The sequence below is a fragment of the Achroia grisella genome, unplaced genomic scaffold, assembly GCF_030625045.1.
Source record: "Achroia grisella isolate CSIRO2021 unplaced genomic scaffold, CSIRO_AGI_Agris_v1 utg782, whole genome shotgun sequence".
Classification (NCBI taxonomy): domain Eukaryota; kingdom Metazoa; phylum Arthropoda; class Insecta; order Lepidoptera; family Pyralidae; genus Achroia; species Achroia grisella.
In genome coordinates, this window is record NW_026713022.1 from 1,092,864 (window position 1) to 1,108,055 (window position 15,192).

Here is a 15,192-nt window from a genome sequence, read left to right on the forward strand (position 1 = left end):
GAAACCTTCATGTCCCCATCATGTAGAACGCCATGCTGTAGTCTCTAGAAAAAGCCTCAGCAGATAGTTTATTCTACAATTTGAGTGTGAACGAATGTTACCTTCATTGTCTTTTTAAAAATTATTCTGTACATTTGTAGCATTCCAATAAATGTATAGTTTAAAAATTAATAATTTATCTAAATTGTTTGGTTTTGTCAGGTCTCTCTGATATAGATAAAAGTTTTTATTGGATTTATACTAATATTAAAACTGAAAAAGTGTTTTTTACCTGTCATATAACTCCCGCGATACTACCGCATAATTTTCGATATGAATAAGATGTTATGCCTTTTATACATATGTTGTTCTATTAGCCATAAACTATCGGAAACTTGTGAAAATTTACAGGCAAGTTGGTGCTTTCACATACACTCGTTATGCACAAAGACACGCAAAGAACGGCAAACATGCGTAAGATAGAAAGTAGTAAACTATATGTTGTGTTTATGACATGATTAATATATATATATCTCTGTAAATATTATGCGAAAATTTTATATAAATAACAGTACCTAATGATAATAAACCCCATTATTAAACTGTCTTTTACCAAGCACCGGAACAATCCGTCGAGTAGCTAAATACACAAAGCGAATAAAATTCAAATAAATATAAAACATGCTAACACTATCAGTACTTCTTAGTTTACATAAGGATAATAAAAAGTCTAGTATAATTAATCATATCTACTAATTATACCTGCTTTAGTATTATAATTTTGAGTGTATGGGATTAGTGAAAACCTTCGTTGTTCATGATGTTATTGGCATACTATAAAACATGCTATTCGCGTCACGCTGATATAAGATACTTTTTATTTTGAATCTTTATTACTTTTTTATATGTTGATATAGGACACACACATATGAATTCGACGCAATCTACAAAGACTACTAAAACGGCCTATAGACGTCTTAAAATCAGGGGCAATATCTATATTGAAATCAGGTCCCCATTTTTATAGTACACTCACCAAAATTGCTCGAATATTCACCTAGATTTTAGTATTACATGTAGGCCATTGTATGCCTTATTTCTACTAATGCAAATAATGAACAGGATTGTGGTTTTTTATCTATTCAGCTTTATTTTTTTATTGCGAAACATTTTTTAAATATTTTTTTGCCTAATAAGCGGATGTAACTCATCACATCGTCATATTGCTTATTATATGAGGCAGCTCCATTTGCTTAAAGTGGTTTGTATGGAAAGTACTTATGAATTTAGCTACAAGATTACAAACAGCAAGATGGCAACTGTCATTTATCTCCACAATAATATTATGTGCATACCATAAAGCACAAAATTAACGCAGAATAGAGGAAATGATGGCAAGTTACAGCGACGATGTGTGACTCACGTGGTCCTTTTAAACTTAAGGGAAATATTTACAAGATGACGGTCCGGTCTGCTGTCTTGTATGAATCAGAGTGCAGATCTATAAAGGTGGCGAATGAAAGACGACTACATGCAACTGAAATGCGCGAATTGATATATACACTCAGTCACCATCATTTCCCATCAGATGAGGTAAGACCAATAAAATGGCAAATCCATTAATGATATTTAAAAATCCCACATATTTGTGTATGGTTCAATTTTGTGAATGAGTGAGATGTGTGTTGTAGATACATTGTAGTTAAATCCATAAAATGTTGTATGAAAAAATATCTTCGTATAAAACGTATTGAATATGCGTAGTACACATATGAATATTTTCCCTCTAATATCATTGTTTTGGAAATATTATATTTTTACGAATAAAATGCTTGTTCCGTGTGAAAATACAACCTATCAATTAATATAATTTAAAAGACAACAAAGTGAGTACTTTATGTAAATCAATTGATAGGATGTTTCAATGTGTTTTCTATAATTTTAGCATGAAATGCAACCGAAATCAAATAAATCAAAGAGCTACTGCTCGGCCTCTTACCACATTGTAGTTAAACATTTTCAGCTAAATGTAGCTTTTTGGAATATTACGTTCACCATAATGTCCGCTATCGATCCCCCATCCGATTCAAACGGGGATCGAAATTACAACGGCCAGAGCCGAGGTTCGAACCCCTAGGTGCACTCAGACTAAAGTCATATCCGTCTGGCGGGAGTTGGCCGCTCATGGCCGCTCATGGTCGCTCTATAAGTCCTTCCGCGGGTTTGTAGTGAAATCCGCATTCGTCCCCTACCGTCCAATGAAGCTATAAAGGCCAGCTGCGGCCAACAGCATTAGAGTAGTCAGGAAAAAAGTTGGCTATGCCTTTTTTATTCCATCTAAGATAAAATATAAAATAATTTACGCTATTCTAATGATTAGTTATTAACTTATCATTAGAATTTTTAGCTAGATATAGGTAATAAGTCGTCAGCTGAAACAAATCAGATACAGGTGACTATCATTATCTTACCTATTTCAGCCTTAATAGGTAAAATAACAGTTTTTATTGTAAGATGTGTTTCAGTTGAATAGCAGTGATAATACAGGGTACGGAGGTATGAAACCTAAGTCCCCTGTTATCATATAGTTGATACGATAATTGGTAATGAACGAAGCACCACGAACGTCACATAATGACGTGATTACGTGGTGCTATTCGTGTTGACGGTTATAAGTTATCAACAGGTGAAGCGTCATCTTTCACGTTTCAGTACCTATTATAAGAAAAAGGGCGTAAAGGTATTATAATATTAGTAACAAAAGACACTTATATGAACTAAAAAATACGTGCGGATTACATCAAAGAAATCAAGATTTTGATAATTATCTACTAATTAAGCTATGATTGAATGGTTTCATTAAGTGTAGCTCCCTAATGCACTAAAATATTAATCGTGTAAGAGGATGCTCATTACAGTTATCAATGTAACTTTGGAATTAATAGATAAAAAATATTGTAAAATTCTAATGCAAAACAAAAATTCATACATAAATAAATAAAATATTAATTATCTTATCAGATTATCAATGAAACGTTGCCGATTTGTTTGTTATTTATTCTCTTTTGTACATAATATGTTTGTATAAATAATAATATCGGCATTTTTTTTAAGTTCTAGTAATTTCTTGAAGAGAGTTAAGTTCTAGTGAATATACAAAAACAAGTACAAATATTTAGATTTTTTATTCTTTACACGATAATTTATGTATGGAAATATTAAGTATTATATTCTAATACCAAATGCTATATATCAATGGATTATAATTTTCTTGGTTCATATCAAATGTATTTTTTAGTAAGAGCTAAATCTGATAATTTACCAAGAACTGCTGTTAGAGACATCTTTCTTTATTCTTGCTATACTACATTTTAATTTATTTACAATAGAAAATAAAGATAATCTAAAAGTTTTGGTTATGGATTTGAACTCTGTAGCAAAGAAATGTTTTTATTAATTTCTTTTATTCAATATGTTTGGATAAACGACAAATAAAATGCAAAAATAGTTTAAATTTTAAAATATGTATTTATATATATGTTCCGTGTTATTCTATTTGGATCGGAACCCTAAAAACGAACCAATATCTATAGGTACTCTTATCCCTGTATTTATCTTTAATACGTGACAGTTACTGTTGATGCATAAGATATGTAATTATTATTACAGCTTATTACAGTTTCAATATTTAGTTTTTCATAATCCTTGACGATTCACACGCAACATTAGGTAGGTACTAGACAACTGAAGGAAATACAAAAATGTTTTTTTTTTATTTTATATACATACAACATGTGCACAGAGAACACATAAACCAGTATAAAGAAACATATTAATAAATAAAAATGTTTGTATCGTGCCAGAATATACCCGCGGCCATTGTAAGTAAGGCTAAGATTCTGCACCATCGAGCCCTCAAAACTAGTAGCAGAATATAATATTTCTCCATTGAGGTAACCTATATTGTCTTGAGTTGTTAAAGTAATTTGTACGGCTTAGACACTGTACTATACATGTAACTCAACGTTCTTATTTTGATACTAATCAACCAAGGTACACTTTGTACAGTCGTATTCCTCTCTCTCATCTATTTCAGCGGTCATACAGGTGACTTTGTAAATTCAACTCGGTTTTGTAGAAAACTATTTTTCTTCAGGAATAGCAAAACATGGGAGGTGGACATGGCGATGATCCACCTGGCTGGCTGTCAAGTTATTTACCATTCAATGTCTTATAACCTATAAGTGTATCATGGTAACTGAAGTCCATTCTATAACGTAAACATTATTTTGTATAACTTACACTCGTAACATCTCATATGAATTTACATAATCACTTCTCAGAAAAGACATACCTATAGTTACTGCAACGCTTTTGTGTGCCTTATCTTGGGATATTGTATTCTGCATAGGATATTAGGATCAATATAATCTCAAGACATTAGCGATATGTTGAGCAGGTAGTCAGTCTGGATGTCGGCACGTTCAAAGCAAACGGTGGCATGAGGCGCCTTAATGCTATTCTTTCTATTGTAAATAGCAATTTAGTTTGTTTACAATGTCTATTCTTTGTACCATTGTTTGTTTAGTTCATACTGCAATTTAAGGAAGGAAATTAGGGCGATTGTAATTGTTATTGTGTAAATATATAGATTAGAAAATATACCTGTTTCTGAACTAGTCGATAAGACGTTTGAGTTGTTCTATGGATGGAGATTTGTATGGAAAAGTGTGAATAATTAAGGAGATTTGCTTGCAAAAGATAAGTTTTATCTCTATTTACTTTAATGTGAACAAAAAAACTGTAATAAAAAAATTAAAACGATATCCGTATGTCCTACACACACTACACTCTGCTTAATGTTAACAATGCGAAAGCATGGCCGTTTCTTTGTTTGTTATTTTTTCATCTAATCGGCGAGTCAATGTTGAAATGCAACATATTTCAGATAGAATATGTATAAAACGTTAACATTTCGATTATCTTTTAAGAAAAATCATTTTAACAAGTATATATGACACAAAAAGTCATTTTAAATAAACAATATCGATAAAACTAAGGTTAGATAGTATATTTATCTCGAAACAGTGGCGCTAGTATCTAGTAACTACTGACGATTCTACAATATTAATCTTATTGTTACATGCTGACGTAAGTGGGTGCCTGCTATATATTATTATGTGTGTGTTATATGGAATCATAATACATGTAATATTAAAGTAATATAGTTTTTAATCTCTACGTAATAGATTATTAGTAAGCTAGTATTAGAGTATATGGTTTACATTGCATACAAAAAGAAAACAAAAAGTGTGGCATTAGTTTCCATATTGTATGCGAAGAATATTGTGAGTCACCAATCCTTTTCTTCTCAAGGAGTCAGTAAGAAGTGAAGTATGAGGTAATATTTAATTAGTAATATAGAGATAAAACTCGAAATAAAACCATATTCCAATCTGCTTGGCGAACATAGGAGATGAAAGCCATCAGCATATCATCATCATCACCATTACATAGTATAAAATAAAGTCGTTGTCGCTGTCTGTCCGTAAGTATGATTAAATCTTTAAAGATACGCAATGGATTTTGACGCAGTTTTTTTTAAGAGATGGAGTGATTCTAGAGGAAGTTTTATATGTATAATACATATACACCCGTGCGAAGCCGGGGGAGGAGCTAGTATTATATAGAATCATGAATAAACAATCCTATAATGCGACCTAACTAATTAAATATTATACAAATAATATTTAATTACTTAGGTCGCATTATAAAATCAAATGAATCCTACGTCTTCAATGCTAGTACTTACGTTGACATATATGTATTATCAAAACAGATTATCCATCCGTAATGTACAATTGGAACAATACATAGGTAGTCATCGATAACAGCCAAAGTGCCTGATAACAGATCAAAGCGTACCGACGTTCGATATCGCGGATCTAACGGACCGACAATACGGTAGCCGATGTGAAACGTGTGATAATATTTATTACGAACTCTTTGAAGTCACCGAATTGATAATATTGCCCTTTTTACACAATTACTCGCACTTTATTACGTCAACTTAAAGTCAATAATTGCTAAACTCAGTTGTCGTTTTGGGAACTGATTTCCAGTTCAAATCATACATACATTTTTCCATGAAACGTTATAGCAGGATAATTTTAAAAATAAATAAGTTCACGACTGCTTCAATTTAGATGTTAACTGTGTCTTACATTACAATTATGGAATGTAAGAGGGACGGTACTAAAATTAGCATCCGATTAGACTGATGATAAGGAATTGATTGATGATTTGCAAATCTCATCAACACCAGAGGAATCATCAGTGTAGCCAGACCCATAGAATGAAGACCTTGAATGACTGCACTCTTTTTGACGATGATGGTATATTCATTTTGTTACAGCAAATGGTTACGCCGACAGAAAAGAGACAAAAGAGATTGTTAAATTAATTATTATAAGTACAAAAAATTAAAATTAAAATATAGGATAAAAAATTAAATCCATTTTATTGGAGGACATATTAATATTTTTGGGATCCGTAAATAGTTGTAAGTAGGTATTTCATGTAAATACTTTTACTAACGCTATTTCCCTTGTTAACAAATTAAACTATGGCAATTAGTAAAAGAACAAAGGAAAGTCCGAAATATAATCTACGAGTAATCTCATAATCTAGGTACCAGTTAGTATACCCTTCATTGCGTTATCACATAAAGACACTATAATATAAATAACGGCCATCAAAAGTCTATTGTGACAGCTGTTATCAAACAGCGGCTATGGCAGATTGGTGCAACTTAATAGGAAAAAGCGGATAAAAAATTGGCGATATATCTTTTACAATTAAAAGTGTTTTTTTGAGTATAAATTTTCTAATGTTTATTTAATAATGGTCAATTAAAAATAATACATTTATTTTTAATTGACTATGTCCACTCTCATATTTGTTTAGTGTCATCTTATTTAAATTGACAAGAAGCTGTTTTTCTAAATAATGTCTTGTTTTTTTCTTAATGAGAAATTAGATATCGACATTGAAATATAGTATTTACATGCCTTCATAAATCACTATTAGTTGCTTGTCGAAAGGTATATGAATGATTTTCTATTTTTATTATCCTCTTTAATTATCTTACAGATTTCTTAAAATTAAAAATAATGAAACCTCCAGTGAAACTAGAGCAAGCTGTTTCTATGGACAGCCGGTACATAAAATATCCCAAAATGTGAGTTAATATTATTTAAAGAATAACTGAAATAGGGGTAAGAGTTGACCGACAAGAGCGAGCATATACAGTAAGGAGTACCTAATTGAGTCATACATATAAGTACTATGGAAAAAATAATCGCTACTGCTCATATTTTGGGGCTAATACACACTGAACGATCTAAATTGCAGCGGCTAATGTGTCGGTGTTGTAATGTAATGGAACCTAGGACTTAATCGACATGTCATAATCAGAAGTGCTTTTCAGTTTCGCTATCAGCCGCTTGTTGTGGAATTAGTTGGCGACCGATGACATTCGCCTGTACCTTACATCCTACTGATATTGATGAAGTGCTAAAAATGAACCTTATTAATAATAATATATACATCACCTTATACTTATTATGATGCTTTTGAACATTATAATAGGAGTTGTTTTGTTTGTTTTAGCCTCATATGAGATAAAGTAATATAATAAGAACAATACTCATAGATATCACTACATATTGTATTGAAGGAAGGAATTAAGCTAATAGAATTCCTGGACCTTCGTTGTTCCATCTAGTTGTAATAGTACTAGGATGATAATGTGACAATATTCTTAAAAAATGAATCTGAAATTATAATAGGTACATGCGGAAAGACAGTAAATAAAGAAAAAGCTGTTGCTAATTTATATTCCGAATATCTTCGCAATTATAAAATAATCAATTTACAACGCTTGGGCTATTTTAACGTTTGCTCTTTTCATTCATAAAGACAGTCCAGAGCAAATATTTAGTTAGCAACTTTAGTGACAACGTAAATGATCATTTGAAGGATCATTGGAAATTCATCTTTAAATTTTAAGTCATAAACTTCAAATTCTGTAAAAAAATACAAACGAGAATGGGGATAAAATATACAAACGAAAATATAGCATGCTCTGACGCCACTTAAGACCACCCAAGGCGTAGTTTTTGCAACGAAGCATGGATTAGTTTACAGTATACTTTGAAGCGAAGAACTGTGAAAATAATCACACTTTTTTGGTCTAATGCAATCATTAAATACAGTCATATATTACACCAGCCTCATACTAATATACTTTATAATACGTCTAGCTAATGTTATAATAATTTAAAGAAGATATATAAAAGAGTTGCATAATATATATTACTTGAGTGGATACAACAGGTTGAAAAAATACTGTATGGTATTTTTGAATTTTGTCAATTTAAATTCAAATAATACAGCTACAATTTGCTTTTATATTATATTATAGTAACTTTGAACAGTAGGTACGCTGAGTGTGTTTTTTATGGATGATGATAGAATGGTGTTTACATCTGTATATAGGTCGAGAATGAACTTAGTCCATGAGATGGTTTATGAGGAATCCGCGTTGAGGTCGACTTGATATGTAAAGTTTTGGTTAGGAATGGTTAACTAATTTCATTACTAACAAAATTTGTAATTCAATCTAAAAATATTCTGAAGACATATTCTATGTATTGCATAAAATAATATAGTAGGATGAAGTCTTCTTGAATATTTTTTGTATGCTGTACAGGAGATGCTATTTATATATTGACGTTTTTTCTACATTTCACATTCAATTACAAATAAAAAGATAAGGTTAGGGAAAAGTTTTGCTTTTCCCTAACCTTAGCTTTTCATTTGTAATTGAATGTGAAATATATGAAAATGTTTAACTATTATTTTACTATTTTGTAAAATGTTTACTACTGAACCCTGTTAATGCTTGTCTCATATGGTATTGCAACTTTTTTTAACACTTGAATAGCGTCAAAAACATTTACACATCGTTACACTAAGAAGTGTAGCGACACTATCACTGAATACAATCGTCACTTCACTGCATCCATACCCACCACTAATACGCCCAATATAAAGTGACGCAATTATACGCAATTTTGTTCACAATTGTATAATCCTGCTACCCAACTACGCAGACCACACACCGCACCGGTGGTTTATTTTTTTCCAATAAAGTATCCACTTGAAAAAAATAAATACAGTCGCAATTTCGACTATGTGCCAATAGAAATACGGATATCTGTCCTATTAAAAGAAACAATTTATAACACCTCTTGCACATTTGACAGTTTCAATTTTGAATTCAATCGAATGTCTATTGAAGCATTAACTGTAGATAAGTGACATATGGAAGTTTACAGACAATATGTTGTGGAACCATTCAAGTATATTTTGTATTAAAACTAGCTTTGACCCGCAGTTCCATCCTGTATTTAAATTAAAATAAATGTCGAGTACCCTTGTTCTCTGACCCACCGTATGTGTAGCGTTGCATCGTCGTTATTATTTCCTTTTAGCTTACTGTTAATTTTAGTATTTTTTTGTTTGCTCGGCTCTTATCTCGGATAGTAGCGTTGATGTATCATAAAGAATTGGGATATGAAATAAAAAGATTTCTTCAAATCTAACTGGTAGTATTTAGATTAGCGTGTTCATACAAACCGACAAATAGATTGTTCATATTCAGCGCTTCGTAAATATAAATACATACCAAAGTAACACAAAAAGATTGTTTTTTGTACTGCTTTCTTATTTACTATCTTGATCACTAACGAAACGTTACGATTACTGATTTGATAATAGTTTTTTTAGTGCGTATCTATATACGTAACTATACATGACCTATTGAAATTATGCTGATATAAATGCGTGCATTTACAATCAATATTTAGATTAGTTGATAAGATAAGGAAAAAATTCTGACTTAGGTATGTATATCTAACAATTTGTTGCCGTAACTATTTGGTGGATTTATTGTATTTAGTACTAATGCTTTCATAAGTTTTAGCACTAAATACAATAAAGGCCCAACAACTAATTTTATTATAAGTTTCTATACACTCAGCCGATCTTAAAATATAAAAAAGCTATTTTATTTTTATAATAATGTTAGCGTCATGGCCTAACCACTATTACCAAACTTCTAAGAATTTATATAATTATAAAGGTGAATTAGAATTTATCTGACACAACAAACTGTGTGTCAATTTATATTTTTCATTAACTCTCCGGTAATAATAATAGTAGGTACATCAATACTCTTTTATATTATAAATGCGAAGATGTATCTGACAGTCTGTCTCTTTGTTAACTTTTCACGGTAAATCGTATAAGTGGATATTAATGAAATTTCATATGAAGATAAACTCTATAACGAGGACGGACATAGTATGTCTTTTATTCTTAAAAAATAATCTTCAAGGGGTGAAGTAGGGGGATATAAGTGTATGAATGTATGTACACCAGTCGCGGAAAACGGTTTTTTTTATTATTATTATTTATATATTATGATATAGATTATTATTTATTTATTGCGTCAAACATCTAATACAAGACTTATACTGACAAGAGATTTAGATTTACATAGATGCACAAAAGGCGGTCTTATCACAAGCTAGCAATTAGTTTTCCATAACTTTAAACAAGAAGATAAAGTGATTTTTTCATCATCAAATAAATACCTATACGTATCGAGGTTAGATAACTTATCAATTTATAAAGTAATTAATGCACTTTTAATCTTACTAATATTACAAATTAGAAGTTTGTAATGTTTCGATATTTTTTAAAGACCTGTTGGCTCGCCCCGGCTTCGTATGCTGCTTTATAACTTTATAAGTTTTGTGTATACAAAATATTAATATATATAAAGCCTTTGTTACTGTGGAATTAGGTTCAATTCAAATAGAGTACAAATTTTTCAAACTGTGTAGTCCCGGAGCTTATTTCCTTATAACAAATCATTCTTCTCTGTACACTATATACCTAAACAATGCATTAGATCTAGCTTTGTACTATTTATTATATTGATATTAAGAAATAACGACTTATTAATTTGGCCTAGCATCCATTAGATCAAATCCATGGCATAAAGTAAAAATCACGACGGGCATTTACACGAAATAGTATTTATTCTTCATTTGAACAATGAACTAATAAATAACAATGCTTTCGGAACGTGTCAAATAGATGTCCTGGAGTTTTCAGATGCAATTCATAATGTCAATATGGTTCCAGTTTTTAAACTTTATGCAGTCGTATTAAGATGCATTATCCTTTTAATATCAAGCAAAAATTATTGTGGTACAAGTTAACACTGATGTTTGTATACAGAGAATCCCCTATTTGACCAACAAATTAGTTCTATTATACGCTTATAAGCAGGGAGGAAGTTACAAAGTGACATAATTTTAGGGGAATAGGGGAATTTATCTGAATATTACTTATTTAAGTACTAGGTACTAACTTAACTTTACGATAAAAGATTTAGCTTAAGATTATAACGTGGTGTTAACTTTCGGACCACCTACCAACAATTAGGTACTTAAGTCATAAAATAATAAAATTTTGAAGCGAAAATTTTGCATAACTCTTAAAAGTTTACCCTATATAAAAAATGGCGCACGCATCCCAATCCCGAATATAAAACAGACAGATAAACTCACAAAGGATGTTGCCTACAACCATCGGCATCTGTAAAACAATCTTAAAAGTAGACATACAATGAGTGATCGTAAACATCCATTTTTCCCTACAATAAAGTAATTCTGTCCTACTGTTGCGTTCATTGTAAACTTCCGACTTGTAAAGCCGTGTTGCTATATGCCCATTAGCGGCCTTTAAGTAAAGGCCGTGTGATGGATATAAAATATATTGATGTTTTTGCAAAGGCTAAAATTGCGTAAAAAGTTTTTTAGCACCAAATATTTAACAAAAAAATTTTACAAGCACAGTTTGTTTTAAACCGTCGGGAAGGTTTCGCTAGGTGAAATTTTTATTACGCAAAAGCTTTCTTTCAGGTAAATGGAGAAATTGTGATAAAAAATATTAGTTTCTTTGTACTAAATACGAATGGCGTTTTATATGAAAAACGTTTGAAAACTGCCAAAGTATCAATTATATATACCCGTTTAATATATGTTATAAGTAAGGCTTAAACCAGAATTAATATAATTACTTAAACCAGAGGTTTCACCATCGCAAAGTAATCAATTATATATACACACCAAGAGACTTACTTAATTATAATAATGTATTAATATAATTAAGGGTTAAGTGATACATTGTGTTACTTAACTTACAATTAACTATTTATTCTTGTAAATAAAGATTAATTGATACAGTGACTTGTTCGCTGTTATAAAATATTGTTTTATTAGCTACGTACTATTTATTTCATGACTGCTTATTTTGACATGTGCTAAAAGAATAAATTCGTATATTATCTAGATGTATACTAGTATATGATGTATTTACTATTTACTGATTTCTTTAAAAGCCTGTTGCGGCTCGAAAATGATTAAATAAGTATTAAGTATCTACTATTTTAACATCTCGCATTTGACAATTAGATTAGTATACCTTTGCCGGCCATTTAGTTACCTATACTTACAAAAAGAAATTTTAGTAAGATGAATTTTGCTGTAGTCTCATTACCCCATTAGAGTAACAGCATCTCATGCATTCATCCCTAACAGTTAACAGTAAGAGAAACAAGGTTTTATGATAGTACCGTTGAATAGTTTTATAACCGGCTACTTTCTTTCCGTTAGTCCAATTTGTGCCTTTGAAAATGCCGATGTTACCGTTTGTTACAGAAGTATATGAAGGTCCGTTTGGTATTGTATAAGGAGTTAATGACACATGCAACTGTTGCAAGGTCGTTGGGAGTTAGATGCCGACTACGTCGAAATATGATATAATATGGTGGGTTATGATTTTGACCGTTATCTATGAATGCTTGGGTGTAGTATTTTTTTAAGAGAGATAGTTATTAACATTTAGCAGCTTACGTTAAAATTAAAATTAGATTCTGATAATTGTTTCTATTCTATTTCATTTCCAATCTCTCTTAACCTTATTACCCGCACCTACCTTTTATTATATATGTTCATTTATTTGAAAGTATATAGTTTACCTATAAATAGTTTTGTTCGACTACTGCAAACAATGGCGTATTTTTACAGTAATCAAGTTTTAAAATTTTTTACTAAACTTTATTTTGTTTATATTTTAGAATAAATAGTATTACACGAATTTATATAGTAGTATAGTTAGAGAACGTAATGATATCTAGGAATATAGATAATGTACTCATAGTAGTGCATATAGTTACAGTTTATTTATTTTAATAATATTAACTTATAATTTATCACCGATTTAAAAGATTTATTTTATACATTTTAGTGTGACTAAAAACTAATTAAAATTAATAAAGTATTCAGTCGCTTTTTTTTCAATTACAAAATGCATAGATGTTGTTGATGTCTGTCACAATGTTTATTTGATATATGAACTATAAAAGTATGTGCCCAGTACGTCAGCAACAGAAGTTTTGGAAAAATAATTGTACTTATTGTAAGTGTTGGAGTGGAGGGCTTTGTAGGTAATTGATTAGCCTCTACGCGGTCTCTTACGGAAACTATGGACTAACTAACCTGACTTCATCCTCCACTGATGCACCTCTAGCATATGTAGCGGATGCACCATTCCCTAATCATTCATTTAAAAAAGTGGTAACTTTATAACGTTATTATTACTTATTATATATAAATGTATTACACAAACACTAAGTAGTAGGTATTTATATATACAGTACAGTATATACTACTAAGTACAGCTTATGCTGGGAACATTCTAATGTCTAATTCTACTTATTTTGTCAAAATTCCTAATGTAAATCATTCACGTATGTATTACGTAGGTATACTAACATATTATCGCATACGTAGGCACGATAGATATACTATGGCTACTCTGGGAATCGTACTTTCTCACGATTGATAACACAGATAACAAAATACGAGTACATATCATGAAAATATTTTCAGCACACATGTCATCGTGCCAAATGTAAATTAGTAATCTTTTTTATTACTTAATACAATTCAAATATGGAACAAAATCCTAGATTTTAAGTATTTAATATTATCATATGACGCCCGTCATAGTACTACTACCACTCATTGCAAAGTTGTATTTCACTGGACTAAGCAAGTCTTATTATATCGAAAACACTGTCATTTAACTGCTTAGAACGCCATGTGCTTGGCGACTAAAATAAATGAGACTGAGATGAAGACGTAGACAACTTTTTTTTAAATCTACTCAAATGAAACAATAGCAATTTACAACCTATGTTGCCTATTAAGGCTACATAAATTGTATTTCTGTTAAGGGATTAAAAAGAAAAGTTTCTAAGGATACCGAATGAGTTAAATATATATTTTTGGAACCTGTAGAACTAAATCGTTCATGTAACACATTAATTAAATATACTTGGGTTAATTTTAAATATTGTTAGTAGTTAATTTAATTTAATTTTCGGTTGATGCATTCCAATCATACGAATTAGGTAAGTATGTTCTTTATTTGTAATAAAAAGTAGAGAAGAAATGTGTCTTTAGGATATATTTCTATATTTAATGGAATATTGCAGTAGTTTTTATATAACTACACATGATTACATACAAGTAAATCTTAGGTTGTCAATTCTGCCTGCAATTAATTCGCTAGGCAATGAGATGTAACAAGAAGTTTGTATTACAATTCGAACTTTACTGTCATTATAAACGCCATTGTTTATAAAAACAGTACAGTTAGAATTGCAAAATAAAAAATATAAAAAAACTATGCAACCCTTTTGGCAATTTACAAAATTACTGGTTACAATAGACTATTGCAAAAAAAGTGTAAAACAACGTATTCTATTGCGCAATTGCTAACTTAACTGTTTTATAACTAAAGGGTTCGCTGAATAATCGCGAACACTAAAACCAAGCAATAAAACGATAGAAAAATTTAAAAATCGCGCAAGGGTTGGCAATATTTTCACAAATTCAACTGTTTGAATCATCTTATTCTCTTACAAAGTAATTTGACTCTATCTCCCACTAACTTAAGGTTTGAAATGTACTGCGATGTTCTTAAATATTGTGCCTTTATTAGTAGCGG